General features: G+C 39.9%; 1 protein-coding gene across 3 annotated transcripts in view; it reads left to right on the top strand.

Moving 5' to 3' along the window:
* N6AMT1 (N-6 adenine-specific DNA methyltransferase 1) overlaps positions 1–23379 on the top strand; it is a 305712-nt gene that overhangs the window by 235597 nt on the left and 46736 nt on the right. For 2 of the 3 annotated variants that reach the window (XR_001712444.4, XR_010154394.1), the window contains one exon: positions 20709–20800. The exons of the other annotated variant lie outside the window; for it this stretch is intronic. The gene's annotated coding sequence lies outside the window, so the exon portion shown is untranslated. The remainder of the gene's footprint in view (positions 1–20708; positions 20801–23379) is intronic. 3 annotated transcript variants of the gene reach the window in all.

Genomic DNA, 23379 nt, shown 5'->3' with positions numbered 1-23379 from the left:
TGGCCCCTCAGAATTCCCCCAGTGCTACTTTCTTTTTCTTTTCTTTTCTTTTCTTTTTTTTTTTTTGAGATGGAGTTTCGCTGTTGTTGCCCAGGCTGGAATGCAGTGGTGCGATCTCGGCTCACTGCAACCTCCGCCTTCCAGTTTCAAGCAATTCTCCTGCTTCAGCCTCCTGAGTAGCTGGGACTACAGGCATGTGCCACCATGCCCAGCTAATTTTTTGTATTTTTTTTTTTTTTTTTTTAGTAGAGACGGGGTTTCACCATGTTGGCCAGGATAGTCTCGATCTCTTGACCTTGTAATCAGCCCACCTCAGCCTCCCAAAGTGCTGGGATTACAGGCATGAGCCACTGCGCCCGGCCCCCAGTGCTACTTTCTATACCACCTTTTGGATTTGTATTAGCTCATCCTCAGAATCTTGGGTACCTTTTGCATTTTCTTCCAAGTTCCCTTGGTGGAAAAACAAAAACAATCTCTGTACCATATTTCAGAGCCACATTCTATAGAAAATCATATTTTCAAAAGATGGCAGCCACAATATCTCTCAACCTTAATGTTCTTTTCCAATATGACTTTACCACACCCCTTATTAAGAACAGGAGCCTATTTCTTCTTCTCTTGGATTTCGATTGGCCCAAGCAACATGCTTAACCAGTAGAATGAATCAGAAGGGATGTTCTGGGACTTATGAGACTAGTTCACAAGAGGACTTGCTCTTGGATCAGTCCTTTTCAGACTTGCCATGCCCCAAACAATGCTGTTGGAAGCTCAAGCCAAATGGAGAGGCCACATACATGTGCTGTGTTTGACAACCCCAGCTGAGCTCCAGGCTGACACTCAGCATCAATTCCTAGTCATATGAGTGAGTCATTTTACATGCATGGCCCATGAACCTTTAGTGATCTCCAAATCCAGCTGCCACCTGACTGATACTATACGAAAAATACCAAATAAGGCCATCTGACTGAACATTGTCAATTGATAGAACCATGGAGATAACACTGTTATTTTGAGCCACTTTGTTTTGGGGGTGGTTTGTTACATAGCAACAGATAACTGAAATACCCTCATACTTTATGAGAGAGTCTCTTGGGTCAAGCCTTTGAAGGAGGAAGGACAAGTTCAATGTTCTTCCCCCTCCACTCTCAGGGAAATGTTAAGAAAGAGGCAGTTGTCCCCTCATATCCTCTTCTCCCTCTGTCTAATCTTTTATGTATGAAGCAGGGATAGGGCATGGTGTCCTTCAGGATATGCTTAAATGAATCACCCAGCTCACTATTTATGGGTTATCTATCAGGACATCAGGCTTTTCCTGAGATGACAGGTTGATGCAGGAGGAAGGAGCACCTCCCTCTTTCTCTTCATAGTCATCCATATGCTGCTCATATTATAATGATAACATACAGACATCAAACCTCCACAAACATGTGCCAGATGTTCTCTCTCAAGACACAGATGTTTCATCAAGTGACCCTCACAACCTTCTTTTGATGCATAATTAGCCTTTTCTTTCATGTTTCTCAGCTTTAATATGAATTAAAATCACCTGGGGAATTTGTTTAAAAATTCCAAATCCCAGCTCTATCCTTAAGAGAATGTGAATTTATAGGTATATAGTGGGTGTCTTGGTCCTTTTGGGCTGTGATAACAAACACGGGTGGCTTATATACAACAGAAACTTATTGCTCACAGTTCTGAAGGCTGGAAAGTCTAAGAGCAAGGCACTGGCCGATTTGGTGTCTAGTGAGGGCCTGCTTCCTGATTCAGAGATAGCACTTTCTACTTGTGTCCTCACATGATGAAAGGGGTAGACAGGCTCCCTCAGATCTCTTTTATGAGGACATTAATCTCATTTACAAGGGTTCTGACCTCATGACCTGATCAACTCCCAAAGTCCCCACCTGCTAATATCATTGCATTGGTGATAAAGTTTCCACATATGAATTTTGGGGAGATGCAAGCATTCAGACCATAACAGTGGGGCTCAGGAATCTGTATTGTTAAAAAAAACAGCTAAGTTGATGGTATGCAGAAATTTAGGGGACCACGATGTGAAAAATTCTTTTTGACTCTTTTTCCTTTGGAATTTGTGTCAATTTTTCTTAATCCTTCAATACCTTTATAGGTCTCTGAAACTTTTGAATTATTCTTACCTTGTGTATGGCAGTCTATAACTGAACAGGATCTTGGACAAAAGCTGACGGTGAGATAAACGGAATAATTTCAAATCTGTTTAGAGTAGAAGGCATTTATTAGAAACCAGAGGCTGACTGAGATAGACTAAATTCACAGAATATGAAGAGAAGTCTTATCTGAGACCCTCCCTAAATGAATTTCCTGGTGTAAGCTTGGGGATGCATGCAGTTAGTAAAAGGACAGTGCAGTGCAGCATGGAGAATTAAACAGAGTCTGGCAGGAAAATGTGCCCTGTGTGTATCTGGAACTCCCAAAGGGAGGACAAGTACATTACCTGTCTGGCCTCAAAGACTCACTTCATAGTCTTTGAGATGAGGAGAAGGAGGTAACTCTGTAGCTTCCCTGATGAGGACACTCCTACCCCAAGGGCATGCACATTCAGTTCCATTCCTATAACTCACCAAAAAACCTTCAAATCTGTGGCCAAGTCTTCAGGCCCCAGAGCACTGGCCTCAGTCTAGAGAGGTTCTTAAACTCAAATGCCAATCTCTCATCAGATTAACAAAAATGTGGAGTGAGGCAGTATTTGTACATTTCTGAGAAACAAAAAATTAGATTTCCAGTATTTTACATTGCCTGGTCATCAAAACCACCAGAACAAATTAGCCAATTTATTATGAAATAGTTATTAGAATGAGAAATTGATTTACCTAAATATTTTCAGGATTTAAATTTCACAAAAAGAATTAAGACTCTATGAGTTGTTTAGGCCATTGGAAAGTAGTCAGAATTTAATACTTTGTTTTGTTATTTCCTCAGTTATTAGCTCATTTGATGCAGCAGAGTGAAGAAACATAAGCAGGGAGAAAGAGCTATGATGTTCTGTGGCTGGAACTTGAGATAGGCTGGTTGTTTACCAGACTAATTTCCACTAATTTCTAGGCACACATTTTCCATATTTCTTTGCAGTGGCCAATAGGTGGTGGTGGTGGGATGGTGGGTGATATGGTTTTGCTGTGTCCCCACCCAAAATCTTACCTGGAATTGTGATCCCCATAATCCCCATATGTCAAGGGAGAGACCAGGTAGAGGTGACCGAATTATGGGGCGGTCTCCCCATGTTGCTCTTGTGATAGTGGGTGAATTCTCATGAGATCTGATGGTTTTATGTTTGGCAAGTTTCTCCATTGGTTTTTCTTCTTCCTGCCCCCTTGTGACGAAGGTGCCTTGCTTCCCCTTCACCTTCCACCATGATTGTAAGTTTCATGAGGCCTCCCCAGCCATGTGGAACTGTGGGTCAATTAAGCCTCTTTCCTTTATAAATTACCCAGTCTTGGGTATTTCCTTATAGTAATGTGAGAACAGGTCAGTACAGTGGGGTTTGATGTGCCTGAATTCTTGTCAATGGAATTGGGAGGTAAGTGTTGCACACAACTTCGAGTCTTGGCCCTTGGAACCTTCTCACATGCAGTTCTTCATGCTCCTATCACTGGCTTAATGTAGAGGAAGATGAAGCCTTAGAACATGCTGCTATCACAAGATGGCAGGAAACTGCATCCCTGAATGACTACATGGAGCAGAGCTTCCTGCTGACTTCATTTGATTATTACATGAGCTAGTGTCAGTCTATTCCGGCTGCTAGAACAAGTTATCATAGACTGGATAGCTTATAAACAACAGACATTCATTTCTCACAGTTTTGGAGGCTGGGAAGTCTAAGGTCAAGGCTGCAGCATAAGTGTCTGGTAAGGACCTGCTTACTGGTCACTCTGTTGCCCAGGCTGGAGTGCAGTGCTGCAGTCCTGTCTCACTGCAGCCTTGAATTCCTAGGCTCAAGCGATCCTCCCACCTAAGCCTCCAGTAGCTGGGACTACAGGTGTGCATGACCTTGCCTGGATAATTTTTAATTTTTTTCTCTAGAGAAGGGGTCTTTCTATGTTGCCCAGGCTGGTTTTGGACTCCTGACCTCAAACAATCCTCCCCGCTCAGCCTCTTGATGTGCAATTACAGGCATGAGCCACTGCGCCCAGTCAACATAATCTTTTCTCTATGTTCTCATATGTGGAGGGGTGAGGAGTCTTTCTTCAGCCTCTTTTATAAGAGTACTAATCCCATTTATGAGGGCTCTACCCCCATAACTTAATCCCCTTCTGAAGTCCGAACCTCCTGCCACCATCACCTTAAGGGTGAAGATTTCTGCATATGAATTTTGAAGGTACGCAAACATTCAGACCATAGTGCAGAGCAAGTGCAATAAGTGGTTGCTGACACCTTCAGTGTAGCAAAGCAGTAGGAACTGGTGGGACTGTGGAGAACACATGCCTGTCCAAAGAGGGCAGCAGCTACCCAGCCAGCCTTAGACTGTGGGGTATGTGACCACTGCCAAGGCCCAAGCTTCTAGTACTATTGATACAGAAGGGCTGGGCTCCTGGCTAAACCCCACCCTTAGCCTGGAACTGCGACCCTAAGCGAAAACAGCTGGCCTGGTTTTTCCACCCAAATGTTGCCTTTTTGCCCTACCTTGCCCCCATCCTGTGCTTGTAAAAGACATTAGCCGGCAGAGCAACACAAGTGGCTGAGCATGAAGGATGCTTGTTATTCAGACAGCTTGTATCAAGCAGCTGAGCAGTGAGCAGAGAAGCAACTGTCAGAGACTACAGTTAGATGCAGCTAACTTTGGATGGTGCAGCTTCAGAGAGGGCCCTGGCTGGAGATGGCTGGGCTTCAGGGAAAGATCACCTTCCCATCCCTTTCTGCTGAAAGCCACCCTCCACTCAGTAAAGTCTTCTGCATTCATCACCTTTTAAACAGTTCATGTGACCTGATTCTCTTCTTGGACACCAGACAAGAACCCTGGTGTTGAGAGGGCAGGGGCTGCCACCCTGACCCTCCACTGAGCTGGTTGGTACTTGGCCATCCCCAGAGAGCAGAGCTGAAAGAGGATTGGTAGTAACACGCTTGGACACTGCTGCTGGGCCTGCGTAGAGCCTGCTCCCACCACAGAAGAGTGACCAGATGCTTCCAGCATTTGTTCACTCCGGTTCCCACACTTACTTGCTTGCATGCTCCCTCCCATGAGGAGTGGCTAGTGGCAGGCTGACTGAAATGAGTCCCTCCAGTTCCTGCCCATGAAGGGGGTCAAGGGAACTATCCCACCTCAAGATCACTTTTGGGGTTAGGATTTCAGCTTTTCAATTTTGGGGGAACACATGCATTCAGCCTAGAGCAGCAAGAAATAAACTCTTAATGTGAAATTTTGGGGTCGTTTCAACATTTAATGGACTACTAGTATTCAGTCAGCTCCTGAAGGTGCCTGTTTACTAATATGTCAGGGGTTCTCACTTTTTCAACATCAAATTTCTTTTGAGCCCCAACGTGATGGCTTGAGTCTCACATGTATTCATCCACCTCTGGAATTCAGAACCATCTGTACATTTGGCTAACTGATGTGGCAGATAGACCAGAGGCCTATTTGCAGTATACATTGTTGAATCTTGTGGGAGAGAATTTATCCTCAGGGACAGAGATCCAGAAAGATAAGCTCGGCCTGACAGCCAAGCAGTGGTTGTGTGAGGGAAGTGGCTGCTCTGAATATGGCTTTCTGTTTGTTTTTGGATCCATCCCTGGCCCAGTTCTAGCTGAGAGAGAGAGACTTGATAATAAAAACTGAAGAAATTGTATAATTTGTATCTCTGTGCTTCACTTATGTGTGCAAAAACCACTATATTTTTCTAAGTGAAATAAATCTCTCGGTTCCTGTTCATTAGGGTTTGTAGAATATTTAAACTTAGTTATGTTTTGGTGGGTGTCCAGTCTTTACAACAACCAAGGAGCTTTTCCAATCCAGAAGATTGGGGTAAATCCTTTGACCTTCTGCCCATGATTGTCTCTTTTGAGATGCTCATTGTTTAGGCTTATCTGTTCCGTTAGGAAATGGGTGGCTCTGGGCTCAGGGTAAGAAGACTTCCAGGTGGTCAGGCCTTAAGCCATTATATAGCCCATTTTTTAGAGGTTCTGCTGCCCTTGTCTGTGGGTAGGAGGGGGGCACACTGCAAGTTCATTGTCGCCACTGCCTTCTTTTAACTCAAAGAAGCCACCCTAGGTATTGGGGCACTTCTCTTCAGTTCAAAACATCACCTTCCATTACTCTTCCTGACTTCTTCTATCTTTATGGATCCGAAATATGAAAACTGTACTTTCCCCTGGAGTTGTAGTTGAAGGAGAGTTTAGACTTTTAAAAACACAAATGCTGGTACCTTCTATCTGTGGTGAAAGTGAGGAAACAAGGATTTTGTTATTCCTTTGTGAGTTTACAGCAGCAAAAGAAAAGCGACAGATGAAAAAAGCAGGAAAAAAGGAATAGAAAGAAAAAGACAATAACAAAGAGACACTAGTCAGTTTTTCTTAACAGTAAATTTTTACAACAATTTTTACTAAAAGCCCAATATGCGCGGTAGGGTAGAATATTCCTTTAATTTCCTTCTGAGAGTGTCAAAGGGTGTCTTCGCCTAACATCATACATACTTAGCACTGTGATTGTTCTTCATAGCAGCCATGATCTCCTGCAGGGCAGACCAGAGTTAGACAGAAGGTGAAATGTTAATTAGAAGTGGATGCACCTAGAACAAAAGGCAGGGTGTTGGAGGATGGCAGATCACATAAACCAGAAGGCAGCTGGGCAGATGAGAAAGAAACATTGGATCAATCAGCCAAGTCCTAGAGGATTGGATTTGTTTTGAAGCCTAGATCAGACATCCACTAGGGACTCCAAGAAGTACTCAGTGGTAGTAGTAGTTGTCGGAGGAAACCTTCCAGGTGGCTAGATTTCTGCAGATGCAGGGATTTCAGAGATACCTTAATTTGATTTAGGGTGAGAATGTTTCTGTTGGTTTGTGGTTGCCCCTGATTCCGCTGTAGTACCATTCTGATTGTTTCTAGGATCTGCATGTTGACTCAACTTTTCCCCAAACTCAATGAATTATTATGTAAACAGCTTCCTTGCTGGATACGAGAAAAATTTAGAAATATTCGTGTCCATCCTGTGCCCTCACACAAGAGCTCCAAGCACTTTTGAAGGACTCTTAGATGGTGACCCCTCTTCCTGAGCCATCATGAGCCTAAAGATCTTGGCTCTCCATTGTGTCTCCATCTCCCCAGAGCACTGGTCATCATGGGAGGTTGGTAGAAAGTGCTTCCTACTTGCGTCTGCTACTCTTCATTTTCTAATTCCACACTGTTCGGAACTCTCAGAATGACAGCTTGATATCTTCCCTCCCCATTCCCTGGTTTGCATTCTTCTATCTATCTGTAGATTCATTTAAAAATTGTTATTTTCCATGTGCCAGAGACTGTGGGTTTCCTCTGGACTTTGTTTTCTCTTCTAAATTGGAGTGAATGTTCCCTAGGCCTCTTTGCTAATAGGACCTTGTCTCCAGGATTACAACTCAGCCTTTCTTTCTCTCCCTCCAACCTCCTCCACCCCCTCAGATCCCTGCTGGTTTCCTAATACCTTCTCTTGGTTCAATCTGGCTTTGCTCCTAGCATGCCTTTGTACTGGATGATTGGCTCATTACTGGCACAAGTTTTGACAGATTTTTAACAACTAGAATCTGAAGCCCAAGAAATAATGTGTAAACCAGATTTTCTTAATCAGGGTTCCTCGTCTGAACCACAGAATATTGAACATGATTTGAATAACTATTTATTTCAATTCTCTTAGCAATGGAATGTGGAAAAGACATTAAAAGTATGTATACTAGTCATATAGATGATACTCAGATAAATTAATATAATACTAATATTTATGAGACTTTTTGGTTATAAAATCCACCTTATTTAGGTCCCACCTGCTCCATGGAGACTTCCCTGATTCTTCTGGAATTTCCTTCTCTGTTCTGTATCACTTTCTATCTTTACTATATATTTTATCATTTGATCAGTTACTATTTTCTATTATTACCTGATTTCCTGTGTACTTTGTTTCTTGAAGTATTAATTCCTTGAAGGTAGGGTCGTTAGTTGGCACTAGAACTGGGGGTGTTAAATTAATATGTGCTAAATAAAATTGATCCACATTCTTCTCTACTTTTCTTGATGCACACCTGGTACTTGCATAAGGATTGGCCATTGGTATGTTGTTAAGATAATTCAATAAACACATAAGGCACAGAAATATTTAGTTTCTATCTTTCTTTTGGTCAAACTAGAGATATCTTCTTCCTCATCTTGATCCAGTCAATCATGAAATTCTACCATTTTATCCATGAAGGTTTCTTAACTTGGTTTCCTTTTCTCCATTGCTATCGCTTCTTTAGATTAGGCCCATTATCTCATTTTTAGGCTACAGTACACAGCATCTCCTAACTGGCTTTCTTGTCTTTGGTTGTCCTTCTCTGTAGCACTTTGGTAAAACCTACAGTTTCTCCCATAAAAGCAAGCCATTCCTCTCCACTACACCTCTCTTGAATCTAGACTGGCCTTGTGACTGGCTTTAAAAAATGGAATGTGGTGGTGATGACATTGTCCACATTGTGAGCTTGGGCCTCAAATAGCCTGGCAGATTTCACTCTTGCTTGTCCTAGAATCCTGAGACCATGTGAGTGAGCTCAAGCTAGCGTGCTGGTGCATATGAGACCATGTGGTGGAAAACCAAGGAGCTCCGGCAGACAGCCCCCAGTCACCATGTACGTGAGGCCAGCCTGGATCATCTAGCTGCCAGACAATTTGCCAGCTGACTCCAGACACAGGAGAGGGCCAGGTAGAATGAGCTGAGCTGAGCTGCTCGGAAGAACTGCCCTCAGGATCATGAGCTAAATATTCATTCTTTTAAACCTCTAGGTTTTGAGGCAGTTGTTTCTTTTGCAGCACAAACCAACTCATACACCACTAAAAACAAAATCAGACATGTCCTCTCCTTTGCTTAAAACCCCAGAATGCTTTCCACCACGTGCTATAAATAAGACCCTGAAGATCAGGATCTTGCTGGCCTCTCTAGGCTTAGCTCTTATTAATCTCTACCTCATGGTTTTCTCTCTGGCAATGTGGAAACACTTAATTTGCCTGTGCACCGTGCTCCTCCTTCCAGTTCCTTTGCTCTTCCTATACCTCCTTTCGCATAGTGACCCTCTACCTAACCTTCAAATTGCAGACCAGATCCCACCTCCTCCAGAAAGCCTGATGGGTTAGATGCCTTTGCTTATGCTTTTCTGATACTCCATTCATATTCCTACCCCTACACTTAAGGACTTTCTTTTAAAATACTTATGTTAATACCCCCTAAAGTAGATTGTGAGCTTCTTGAGGGCAAGATTTGTATCTTGTTTTCGTTGTGTTCCCTCTGCCTAGCAGGGTGAATGACTATTGAATAAATGCATACCCCAAGTTTCAGGAATGTAAAACTAAAATGTGGAAGAAAATGGTACCCATAATTTGTGGCTACTTTGTACCTTCTAAAGATCAAATAACCACCCATGATTTTCATCTATTTATTTTCATGTCTATAAATTCTATTTTTCTCCTTTACAACAAGTTGCTTTCTGATTGATATATACTTTATGGATTCAAATCAAATTAGAAGCAAGAACACAGAGAATTTTTTTTCTCACTCACAGCAGTTGTAAACTATCATGCTTATATTAAAATGCTTCAAAATGTAAAACTTAAAACTGGTCTCACTTTTTCATAATTCTGAACTCAGAATAGATGAATTCAGCTAGCTTGGCTTCCTAGAGAAATTCTACAATTAATTTCAGAGTAAACTCCTATCCCCGCATAGAAACCCGCCTAGCAAGAAGGCTGCTCAAGTCTCAACATTTATGAGCCATGAATGCAAGTGTTGACTGAAAGTTTTTTGCTAACCCCAGGTGGAGAAGTGAGGCATTTGTGTGGCATGAGAGGTCTATGCCAGTAATGCCTCTGGTAATGTGATTCTCAGCTCTGTTGAGAGCAACACATGGGGCTTCTTCTATTTTTTTTTTTTTTAATTTCTGTTACGTGCAGAGGCAAGTGCCCACTGTCATATCAATGGAAAAATTGTGTATCCAAGTGATCTTTTAATCCCTTTGATTCATTGTGTCTCAAAAATCACACAAATGATAACCTATGAACACATCAATAGGAATGAAGGTTGGAAAGAAAAGAATCCAATGAAAACAAGAAAAATTAACATATCTCAGAATCACCACCCTAATATCATACAATGATGGATAAGATAAGTACATAACACACATACCCTTTCTGCCCACAAAATTGTGGCAAGGCTGAGTCAGTCTATATACAGAAAAAGATATGAATATTTTGCTTGGAAATCCAGTCTGAAAACAAAGAGAGGAAATGACTTAGCAGAAGATTTGCACATGAACTACCCAGTCGACTCTGAGCACAGCAAATCAAACTGAACTACCTGAATGTGCCACTTGCTTTTAGACATTATCGGATAATCTTTATGTCATACTTTTAAAGCTTGTTTAAGATTTCAGGTTTGTCTGTGAGGCTTCTGTCATGTGGCTTCTAAGCAAAAATGATCCCAGTTGTGATTTTGGAAATGCAGTTTTGAAAATTCTGATTACAAGCAATGCTGTATGAGGGACTCAGGTAAAAGTGATGGAGTCATACTCTCTGCCTTGATTACAAATGAGACAGCACTTGTTTGGATCGAGCATCACAGCGCAGATAATTACATAAAATGGGAATGGGAAGCAAGATGCATGTACTATCATTCTAATGAGATTATTTTCTTCGTTGCAATATTGATTTAACTCAGGACAAAAAAGTACTCCTTTTCGTGAGTTTTGTTTGCCTGAGTCTCTCTGAACTTGGGCAGGTTTCACTTGGCAAATTACAGTGGTGCAGTGGGAGGCAGAGGTTGGACATGAGGGAATGGAAATTTGCAATTAGACAGGCATGCTTAGGGTAGTTAATTTTATGAAATGGAGGCAAAAGTAAAAGCATAATTTGGTGGATCAACGGAAAGCCAAGTTTGATGGTTTTACGTTAAAAAGTGATAAGATGTCTGTTTTTGTCCATCAAGGCTCCATTTTCAGCTCAGACAACAATAAAGCAGTTGCTAGCTCTACAAAAGAGGGCAAAATAGAACCCGTTGTCCTAACTGGAGAACATGGGGTGGCCATATGCGGAAAGCTTCATGTAACCTGTGGCTAGAGAATAGTGTCTGGCATCAAGCAAGTACAACAAGTAGGCAAAAGGGATAAAAAGTTACAGGATGAACCATTATTAGTGGGGTATTTTGAAGGCAAAATTTCCTTTTACTGAAGATACTCAATGTACCAAAAAAGGCAACTTATGTTTAAAGAAGATAGTAATAAAGGTCCCGAATGAAGGAACTACAACCACTGTAGGCAAGTGTGGAACAAGCACAGTGTGGATAAGGGTCTCTACTAGTTTCTTCAGTGGAACTGGCCCTTTAATAAAGCAATGCAACAGGGTGGTCTATGCATGTGTTGTCCAATAGCCACCAGCCACCTGTGGCTATTTAAATTTAAATTAATTAAAATGAGATGAAATAAAATATTCTATTCCTCAAGCATATTTACCACATTTTAAGGGCTCAATTACTACATGTGCCCAGGGCCTAGCATACTGGGCAGCACAGACAAATCAGTTCCATTATTGTAGAAATTTCTATTAGACAGCACTGAAAGAGCATTGTCTTGGGAGCCTGGGAGTGAATCATGAGTCTGCAACTTAGTCATGGAGTGGCCACTGTTTCCTCATATTTAAAATAGGGCTAGGTGATATAGTTACCTACCTCCTGGAGCTATTATGAGGATTAAATAAATGAGTTATTTTTAAATAAGATGTGTAGAACCATGCTTGGTACACAGTAGTGTAATATCAGTAGTTTTTAAATGAATGGAGCCTGCTGCCTATATTCTATAGTTTGTATATATTTAAGCTCATGTTAATTTTTAGTAGTAATGATGACTAACATTAATTGTACACTTAATCCTTGTGGATTTGATATTTTACTTCCTTTGATTTAAGTGCCATTAAAATCTCATGAGGAAGACTTGATTATTACTTAATAGATGAGGATGGCACTACTGCACGCCAGCCTGGGAGAAAGAGCGAAACTCCATCTAAAGAAAAAAAAAAAAAAGATGAGGACATTAAACACATAGATCGTAGATCATTCAGAGATAATTTTGAACTTTGCTGACTTTTAACTGCTATAGCATTTACCTGCGTGGTAAACTACCAGAGTCCCAAGTCTATGCTATATTGTTTTTTATCCTTTAAACTAAATGTAACACATGTCTTTCCTGGCTTTAACTCTGAGTTAAAGAAGTGTTCAAGAATACCTGATGTTATAGTAACAGCTAACCTTCACAAACACTTAACATATGCATCACGTAGCATGTAATATGTGTCAGTCACTGAGCTAGAAACTTTATATGCAGTATATTAATTAATTTTATCCTTACAATACGTCTATAAGTTACAAACTAGTATTACCCCATTTTATAAATGAGCAAATTTAAGCTCAGAGAGGTTTGGTAAATTGTCTAAGTTCATATAACCAGTAAGTCACACAACTAGCCCAAGGACTCAAATCCTATTTCTAATGTCTGTTTTCATAAGCCCTGTGCATACTGTCTTTCAGTATAGAGTACAAGAATACATAGGTAGTTGACCTAGGGGGATGCTGCCTGACTAGTGCAAATACTGGTGCTCAGAATAGACAAAGTCAAGGAACTTCACTTAATAGCTACTTAACTACTTAAACAAGGCTATTTTTGTCCTGTGTGCTATGCGTGCATATCCTGACTCGCCCTTTCCTTGGGGAAAATTGGGAGAAAATAGTACATACATGGATGTACTATTAGCTACTGCGACAGATTTGGCAAGGGCTGTGGACCACAGCCTCTCAGCAAAGGAGGAGAGCATCCCTGCCAGCAAATACCTGCTTCCCAAGCTCAGTTCCATAGGATTCCCCCCTTGCACACTTCCCAGTCTCCTTCCAAATCAGCTGGATCCCCGTGAGAAAAGGAAAAGTGATGTATTTGGGAAGTCAGATCTAAGCAAAGACCAACTCTCTGCTTGGAGTTCTCAAAATAATTTTTAATGAGATAAAGCTTCTTGAGTCAGAGGATATGACATTCTCATTTGCATGATTCAGAATGGCAGTGACGCCACGGGCAGTCAGTCATTGGAAAGGAGTTCCCGAACGTGAAACACTGAACAATTAAACAGGCACTGTAGCTGGCACAGAATGAATTATCTTAGATAACCGAAGCCTGTTCCATTGGGCCCAGCACAGGAAGCTGGTGACTATCAGAACTTCACAGTAGGTTATTCCTGTTACCGCCCTAATGTTTTCCTGGTGTGGAGACGGATGGCAGATAGGTTTCAGAAGGACAGAAGTTGCTGAACTTCTTACCCTGAGCATAGTGTACGGTGCTTATTTACTTACACCTTTGTCTTTGCAATGGCTCAGAGAACTATTCGTATTGTATTACAATGGGAATTTGTAACCTGGTAGCCACGCAGAGGAAAAAGCTCTTTAAGTCATCTCGGAGTCATATACAGAAGGTTGATTTTGTGTCCTGACAAAAGGGTTCACAGTTCCTATTATATTCTGAAATGGGCCTCTGGTTTCTAAAAGAACAGAACTTTAAAAAATACTTGGTATTTAAAAAAATACTTGGGAATGTGGGTATGACTGCCAGACTTAGCTACTAACAGCCCATTTATTTGGTAGGCTTCCTGTTCAGTCTCTTCTATTCCCTAAAAAAGTTGCCATAATTTTGAAAACAAACAGACCCAGAGAATTGCCCTGTGTGCTTTTAGAATCACAGTTTCCACCTAAGTAGGAGTTTAAGATCTCACCTGTGGATTTTCAATAGTAAATGATGTCAATAGTAAAGATGAGGTATTTGCGGATCATCCTGGCTCGTGGGGAGAGCCAGCTTTGTTCATTTTCTCTTTGTGACTATGCACACTAGTGCTGGCAGGCCTTTTGACAATTGAGGACTGCATTCCTAACCTCTGTACAGACCCAGCCTCGCCCTTTCAGTGCACAGGTTCAGACTTGCTTCCTCTCAGGCCACCTGGAGCAAATACTCCTTCTATAGTGATGTCAGTCCCCATAATCTCATCCAGTGGGTGAGTGTATCACAATCAGAGTTTGGTGGCTGGTTTTAGAGAAAAGCTGTGGATTGTGAAAATGGGGTCCGATCAAGTGGCAGTAATGCTAGGAGCCATAGGAATGGGAGGAAATAGGACTCTGACTATAAATTTCTTATGTGATGTGTTGACAATTGAAAGAAGCCACTTGCAGCAGGAGAAAACCTGTCTACACTGCCTGTACTTTTTGCTCATCCCACCATCAAACTCCAGTGCTATCTTTTCTATGGTGATTCATCAGGGAGGCATTTGCTGCCAAGAAATCACTTATTTTGGTTTTCTTTTAGCTACTGTCATTAGCTAAATCCAAACTGTACAGCAAGAATTGGAAGAGAGAGTTAGAAGCAGCCATCCTGATAAAGTTTTCTATAAATATAACTTTTTCCCCTGTAAGCCAAAAGTTGTAAGAACAAATAGTTTGATTTCTATTTTACCGTGTGGACAGAGAAACAGAGTTGGTAATGTTGACATCGATAGAAAATGAAAACACATTTTGTGACTGCTCTCTAACACTTCTTTCTACTAAACCAAAGAATGGTTGGAAAAAATGAAAACATCTTATGCTGTTACTGAGAATAATTGGTCAAGAAACTCTTCTGTTTAAAAAAATTGAAGTTATTTAATTATGAAAGGTTAAAATGCAAGAAAATTCACTTTCAACTACAATTTTGCTGCCACAACTGATAAAAACATGTGACATAGTAGAGATCTCATTTAGAGTTCTTACTCTGATAAAAGCTAGGAGACTGTTAGATTTTGGGGTTCCACCCAAGACATACTGATTTCTAGAATCTGCATTTTAATAAGACTCTCAGGGAATTTGTATGCACATTTAAGTTTGAGAAACTCTGATATAGGGTAATATTTCACAAACTTAGATAACCATCATAATTGCTTATGTGTAGAGCTCTTCAGAAATATATTGTACAGAGATAATTCATGAGTCTTATTCAACTCACTCATTGTTTAACAAACTTTCGCCTTTACTTCAGTAAGATATTGACTAGTTACCACAGCAAGCTGACTAGTCCTGATTTGTAGCTCATTCTCTAGTATTCCAAAGCATTTCTGCACACTCCACTTGATTGTATATGTTTACTGGATACTGTTGTGTTTGTTCATCAGCCTGCTAATGGTACAATGTAAATAATATAAATTGATAAAATCTGAGTGTGAAGAGAGTGATACCATGTATTTGTTGTTGTATGTGGACAGGGCAACTGTAAGTGATAAAAAAAATTTTTAAAAATCTAAAAGGTTAGGCTCCTGTTTTTTTTTTAACAAAGTCTTGAAGTCTTCACTCCAAAGAGACTAAAACTGGAGATTATGTATCTTGTCTTTGTGTGTGAAATACACAAGAAAATGGCTTTACTGTTTAATCAGTAGACTTATATGAGAAAAAGCCTGTACTTGACATAAAAAGTCTGTCAAATGCGTATGTTTATGTTTTAGTTTCATATAAAGGATTAACCTTAAAGATGTACATATGTCATTTTTTTTCTGATTTCTTGCTTTATGAAACTTTTGGGTTGAGCAAATTGTATGCTAGTTATAATTTTGTCAGGGTTTCTACTACACATATTTCCAGATCTCATCCAAGACCACTGAATTAGGGTGGGGTTTAGAATATGTATTTTTAAAAAGACCTGCCATTCAGCTAGGATTGGAAATTATTGAAGTAGAGAATCCTGGTTGACCAAGCAACATTACGGAAGTAGGAAAACTTCTACAGGTTTAGATATTTTAAGAATGTTACTAGCACATTTGCTAAAGAATTTCCAGAATTTTTACAATAAAAAGCAATCTCAGCTGATTCCACAGATAATCTTTTGGATATTGTCTCCTTTCCTAGTATGATGTTTTTGAAGTTTTCCTGGGACTGGACCAGCTGGTCCCTCTGAAACTGTCCATTTATAAACCAGGAAGAGGGAGAGCTTTGGATCAAAATTTCCCTATGTCAGTTTTGGAATATCTAAATTTTCCTCTGCACCCCAACCCCATTGAAGTTGGTGAGAGAGGCACACATACTTTGTTTGGGGAGATTTATTACTCTCTAGTGACTTCCTGTTTCCTTAGTCACTGTTAAACCTACATAAAAAACTGAGCTTAATTAATCATTAACTTTCTTTCTTTAAAAATTTTATTATTATTATACTTTAAGTTTTAGGGTACATGTGCACAACGTGCAGGTTTGTTACATATGTATACATGTGCCGTGTTGGTGTGCTGCACCCATTAACTCGTCATTTAGCATTAGGTGTATCCCCTAATGCTATCCCTCCCCCCTCCCCCCACCCCACGACAGTCCCCAGAGTGTGACGTTCCCCTTCCTGTGTCCATGTGTTCTCGTTGTTCAATTCCCACCTATGAGTGAGAACATGTGGTGTTTGGTTTTTTGTCCTTGTGATAGTTTGCTGAGAATGATGGCTTCCAGTTTCATCCATGTCCCTACAAAGGACATGAACTCATCATTTTTTATGGCTGCATAGTATTCCATGGTGTATATGGGCCACATTTTCTTAATCCAGTCTATCGTTGTTGGACATTTAGGTTGGTTCCAAGTCTTTGCTATTGTGAATAGTGCTGCTATAAACATATGTGTGCATGTGTCTTTATAGCAGCATGATTTATAATCCTTTGGGTATATACCCAGTAACGGGATGGCTGGGTCAAATGGTATTTCTAGCTCTAGATCCCTGAGGAAATGCCACACTGACTTCCGCAATGGTTGAACTAGTTTACAGTCCCACCAACAGTGTAAAATTGTTCCTGTTTCTCCACATCCTCTCCAGCACCTGTTGTTTCCTGATTTTTTAATGATTGTCATTCTAACTGGTGTGAGATGGTATCTCATTGTGGTTTTGATTTGCATTTCTCTGATGGCCAGTGGAAAAAAAAAAGTTAATGATTAATTAAGCTTTATAACTTTACAGCAAATCGGCCTTAAGATATGTTAAAGCTTTCTCCTTTTATTAACATTGTGGCATTATGATGTAGTGGAAAATATATAGGATTTGGAGTCAGATATACTTGATTGCAAATTGTAATACTCATACTCACAAATTGTGTGCAGTTATGACTCTCAAATCCTGTTACTTTAATAAAATCTTTTTGAAAGTTAAATAAAATAATATATCAAAAAAAAAAAAAAAGAAACTGAGCAAAGGGGGTTTTGAGAAGACTAAGCTGTACTGATTCCCTCTGGACCAGTGGACTAAGCTTGTCCTTCGATCCCCTGATCTGGTTTATGCAGCCACTGTATATGCCTTCCAGGCCCCTGCAGAAACCTGGATACTGGTAGGTTATGTCTCTATGGAAAGATAAACAACCTTCACATGACAGGAGGGCTGGAAAATGAGATTATCACCTGCCTTTTAAATTAGAGATGGCAGCTACAGTTATTCCTGGATCAGATTTGAGTCTTGTCTTTAAGGCCTTAAGAATGTACATTTTAAAAATGATGTTTTAAGTGAGCTGTCTTCTGGACTTGCCACCCTGCCTGCGGTCCACTCTTCTAGCTGCTCTGCATAGCTCCAATATTTGGCTGTCAGATACATACCCAATGTCTACATGAGCATTTGTTTATATTAGGGCCTTTGCTTTGGAAGTGCACATTCTGGCTATTTTGGATGAAAAATGCCATGATTTATTTTGATGTGTAGGATCTGGGTTGGAATATCTGCTCGATGTCGAGGTGATTGCGTGATCACGCTAAACCTAGGCCCACTTATTTATAACTGGAGACAACACCACAGCACTGTCTCCCTTGGCTTCAGAATCTGGCTGTCTGGTTATAATTTGCCACCCACCTCCTCCTCTCTAATTACCAGTGAGACTTTAGAGAAAGAGGTAATCCAAATCCAAGCACACTAAATGCATCAAATGTCTTTGAGAAGAGACCTGCCAAGACTCTGGGGTAAATTCTATGGTTTCTCACATTATGCCTGTGTTTCCCAGATTTGCCTGATCTTAAAAGTCCTTGTGTATGGGGAGGGATGAGGAAGGGCTGTACTTAAAAAATGTAGATCCCAAGCCTTCCCAGGAATTTTCACTCACTTGGTCTGTTGGGGGTGCGAGCAGGTGATTCTTATGAACAGGTAAGTTCAAGAATCCCTACTTTAACTAATATTTTGGGATTTATTTCATTCTGATGCTCTAATACTGCAAGCTCAGGAAATTATGACCAGGGATGTGTGTGAACACAGTTAATGCCAGAGCACATGGATGCAGGGTGCTAAATGCTTCTTGTGATTCTGCAAAAGCCAATGGCAGCACGTGACGCTCACTTGTTCTAAACAGTAGGACTGTTCAAGAAAACTTTTGCAGGCTGGGCGCGGTGGCTCACGCCTGTAATCCCAACACTTTGGGAGGCCAAGGTGGGCCAATCACCTGAGGTTGGGAGTTTGAGACTAGCCTGGCCAACATGGTGAAACCCTGTCTTTACTAAAAAATACAAAAATTAGCTGGGTATGGTGGCAGGCACCTGTAATTCCAGCTAGCTTGGGAGGCTGAGGCAGGAGAATCACTTGAACCCAGGAGGCAGAGATTGCAGTGAGCCGAGATCGTGCCATTGCACTCCAGCCTGGGCAACAAGAGTGAAACTCTGTCTCAAAAAAAAGAAAACCTTTGCAGAACCTGTGATCTAATCTGAACTCCAAAGAATATCACAGAAACTAAAGTTGGCCTTATTTATAATAATGCAGTCAAAACAAGCAATTCTTAACTCATAGTGGTTGCAAAGATCAATTAAAACCATATCCAGTCTTTATAAAATAAAAACACCATATTTTTGATATTTTAAAATATCAATACTATTAAGTTAGCATGTCAAATAAAAAGGAAGCTTATACTATATATAAATGTATGTATTGTATACATACATATGTGTATATCTGTGTAGATACATATGCTATTGTTACTGGTGGAGGGTACCCAGGTTCTTGGCTTTTGAATAAGGAACTGGACAAAATGCACAAAGCAAGGAAAGAATGAAGCAACAAAAGCAGAGATTTATTGAAAATGAAAGTACACTCCTGAGGGTTGGAGTGGGCAGAGCATAGGGTCTCAAGATCCCTGTTACAGAATTTTCTGGGGTTTAAATACCCTCTAGAGGTTTCCCATTGGACACTTGGTGTAGTCCCCATGCAAATGAAGTAGTGGCCAGCAATCAGTCTGATTGGTTGTGGAAAGCAACCAGTCAGAGACTTAAGTGATGTTACAAAGGCTACACCCTATGCAAATGTCTGATTGGTTGTGGAAAGCAACCAATCAGTGGTACTTTCAATTTTCCATCTGCCAGGCAGGAAAAGGGCAGGGAGGTTGCAAAGAAAGTAGCCTCTGGTCCTTTTGTTACTTAGGTGTGGTAACTTCGGGTTTTCCTTTTGATTTAGTTCTAGGAAGTCAATGTGAATTGGCCTTAGGTTCCCTGCCTCCAGATCCTATTCTCCTGCCTCACTATATACACAAATCTTTATACATATAAGGTACATGAATAACACTAGGTATAGAAAGTTTATGGATGGTACCTGACTTATGTTAATTTTAGCATTGGAAACAGTTCAAATGGAAGAGAGCTTACAAATAATTCATTTCAACTACTTCATCTTACTCATCAGGATATTGAAACGTGGGGAGGCTAAAATGAAACAGATGGTTATTGTTGGAGCATGGACAAGAACTGTTACTGTCAATATTTTGCTCAGAGCACATTTTAATTTTATTTTAAATCAGATTCATCAAAGCATAATTTATGTGATAGAAAATGCACCCATTTTCAGTGTTCAGTAAGTTTTGACAAATGTATGCCCTTGTGTAACCACCGTCCTGATCAAAACAGGTAACATTTCCATAACCCCAGAAATTTCTCTCATGCCTCTTTGCAGTGCACTGCTCTGATCTCTATCCTTATAGATTAATGTTACCTGTTCTAGAATCTCATATATACGGAATCATACTACGTATGTTCTTTTGTGCTTGGCTTCTTTTGTTCAATGTAATGTCACTGAAATTGATTCATGTTGTTGCACATTTCAGTATTTGTTCCTTTTTATTGCTGACCAGTATTTTATTGAATGAATATGCCACAATTGGCATATTCATTCAGCTGTTAATGTACATTTGGATTGCTTGTAGTTTTTAGCTCTTATGAATAAAACTGCTGTAGACATTCATGTAAAAATGTTTCTGCGAATATAAATTTTTATTTTTTTAATTAAATACTTAGGAGCAGAATTGTTGGGTCATATAAGTATGTGAGTGGGTTTGAAGTAGTGTCTCATTGCAATTTTAATTTGCATTTCTCTGATTATTAGTGACCTTGAGCATCTTTTCATGTACTTGTTGGCTACTTGTATTTCTTTTTTCGCTTGTTCAAGTTTTTTGCCCTTTAAAAAAAATTTTTAACTTATTTTATGTTATTGTTTATGTAGAGATGGGGCCTGGATGTGTTGCTTAGGCTGTGTGAAACACCTGGTCTTAAGCGATCCTCTCACCCTGGCCTCCCAAAGCATTGGGATTACAGGTATGAGCCACTGTGTGTGGCGTGTCTTTTCTTTATTGCATTGTTTGTCTTATTATTATTGACTTGTAAGAGTTCTTTATGTATTGTAATATAGGCTCTTTTTGAATATATGTATTTCAAATATTTGCTCCCAATCTGTGCTTGCCATATCATTTTCTTAACAATGAATTAACTAATTTGTTTTAGGATTTATTTTATTTGCTCTATTGACTTCTTAGTTAAACTTCTTTTTAATTAATATTTAGTAGTTGTTCTAGCCCTAAAACTTATCAAAGTTTACTACTTCACACTTCATAGTTCCTAGTTAACACTTACACTTACTATAACTACACTTAATACACTTCTCATTGCAATAACCATATAATAGTTTAATTCTATTTTCTACTCCACCCATCCTTTGTGCCATCTTTTACATATAACATAAAAAGTCCACCATTTAATGCTTTTTTTTCTTTAAATAGTTGTCTTTTAAGGAAATTATAAGAACAACAATAAAAATGTATTTGTTATTTACTGTTTCCTGTGGGTTTCAATCCTGGTATATTTCAGTTTCTATTTGATATCATTTTTTTCCTACAGCTTGGAGAATAGCCTTTAGCATTTCTTCTAGTGCAGATTGATGCTGACAAATTCTTTCAGCTTTTGTTTATCTTAGAATGATTTTTTAAATCCTTTCTTTTACAGGATATTTTCAATAAATATATTCATCCTTGTTGTTACATTTCTGGTGATCTTCATTTTCTCGTGTAGATCCATATTTCCATCTGGTATCATTCCCTGTCTACCTTAATCTACAGACTACCTTGCCAAATAAGGTAATAGAAATAATCTCTGTTTTTTTAATTTTTTAATTTTTATGTTTTTTTAGAGGGAGTCTTGCTCTGTGGCCTAGGCTGGAGTGCAGTGGCATGGCCCCGGGTCCCAGCTTACTGCAACCTCCACCTCCTGGATTCAAGTGATTCTTGTGCCTCAGCCTCTGGAGTAGCTGAGATTACAGGCATGCACCACCATGTTTTTGTACTTTTAGTAGAGACGGGGGTTTCACCATGTTGGTCAGGCTGGTCTCGAACTCCTGATGTCAAGTGATCCACCCCCTTGGCCTCCCGAAGTGCTGGGATTCCAGGCATGAGCCACCAAAAATAATCTCTTTGAACTTTAGTTTTCTCATAAGCAAAATGAAAGGATTAGACTGGATTGTGTTAGGGTTCCTACATGTTGTAATATTTTCAAGAATCTTCTAAAAGTATGTTTTGATTACTGGGCTTATTTTAATATAAGTTCCATAAGTATCTTTTGCAATAGCTAGCTTTTTTCTTTATAGAAAATTTTTGAATAATCCTTCTCCTAAAATAACTTTATTCTTGAAACAAGACAGCTCTGCAAAAATGTACCTGTTTGTCTTTGCATCTAATCTCTCCTTTTATCATTTTCTACTGGCCTATGGGCAGAGCTCAGTGATAATGTGACTTTTCCTCAGTTGATTTCAGTAAGTTGGGTGCATGACTTAGCAATTTGTAAAAGGCGGAGGATTTGTAAAAAGGCCGAGGCCTGTTCTAATAGTAAACCAAAGTAGCATAAATGCAAATATAGCTATTCACCTACCAGACAAAAGTCTTACACTCTGCCTTTCATCCCTAGTTTGGCTGAGCCTTGACATCTATTAGCTCATTCTGCTTAATACAGGAGAAGCCTAGCCTAGGCCTAGGTCTGCAGCTGACCTCTTTGGTGCTTGGTGTAGTTGCTCAGAATCATGAGTAAGTGTGAGTGCCTCAGGTGTAGACAGACTACCTTGTTTGTTCAGCTGGTGATCTGGCTTTCTGCCTTGGGTTCCTGATTAGTGTTCCTAGTCCTGTCTGTGCCTGGTTCCATATTCCAGCCCATTAAGCCAGGAACTTGATATTCTTCTCAGATCTTTCCAGGGTCCTTCTCTAGAGTCTCTAGATCCCAAATAATCATAGTCACTTGACTTGAGCCTGATACAAAACAGACTATTGTCTTAGGACAGTGATGGGACCAGACACATGACTGTGGGTGTCATCATGCCCTAAATTCCACCGCTGCCACCCTCTTCTGACTAGGTGAATATTCCCCTTCGATGACAGCAGCAAACAGAACCCACAACTCTGTTTTTATCCTCATTCTCTTAACCTTTGTTTTAGATAGGAATAGAAGAATGTCACTTCGTATGTATTATGGAGAGAAGTGATTGACTTAGGACTGTGTCTAATTACCAATTTTATGGATAGGCTGATGGGACTTCTCAATGGAGAGGAGAGGCTACTTTGCTTTAGCATTCAAAATTCCCATAGTGGATGTGAGCATAAACTTTCTCTAAAATTCTGGACAAAATCTGAATGTAATTTTTTCTCTGTGCTTCTGGTATTACAAAGACTAGAAATGAACTTTGTTGTTCTTTGTTTCTTTTTGAAAAATGGCTCGTACATTCCAGTTTATACAGCTAACAGAACACACATTAAAATTGTTTTGCTGATAAGACAATAACTTCTTTCTCAGTTTTACAGCCTTCTAGTTTTTCCTTACTCATGAGTCTGAAACTGCTGGCATTTGCTTGACACTGC

This window comes from Pan troglodytes, chromosome 22 (assembly GCF_028858775.2).
Source record: "Pan troglodytes isolate AG18354 chromosome 22, NHGRI_mPanTro3-v2.0_pri, whole genome shotgun sequence".
NCBI lineage: Eukaryota > Metazoa > Chordata > Mammalia > Primates > Hominidae > Pan > Pan troglodytes.
The sequence above is the reverse complement of the archived record's forward strand: the minus strand, read 5'-3'. Positions and strand labels throughout refer to the sequence as shown.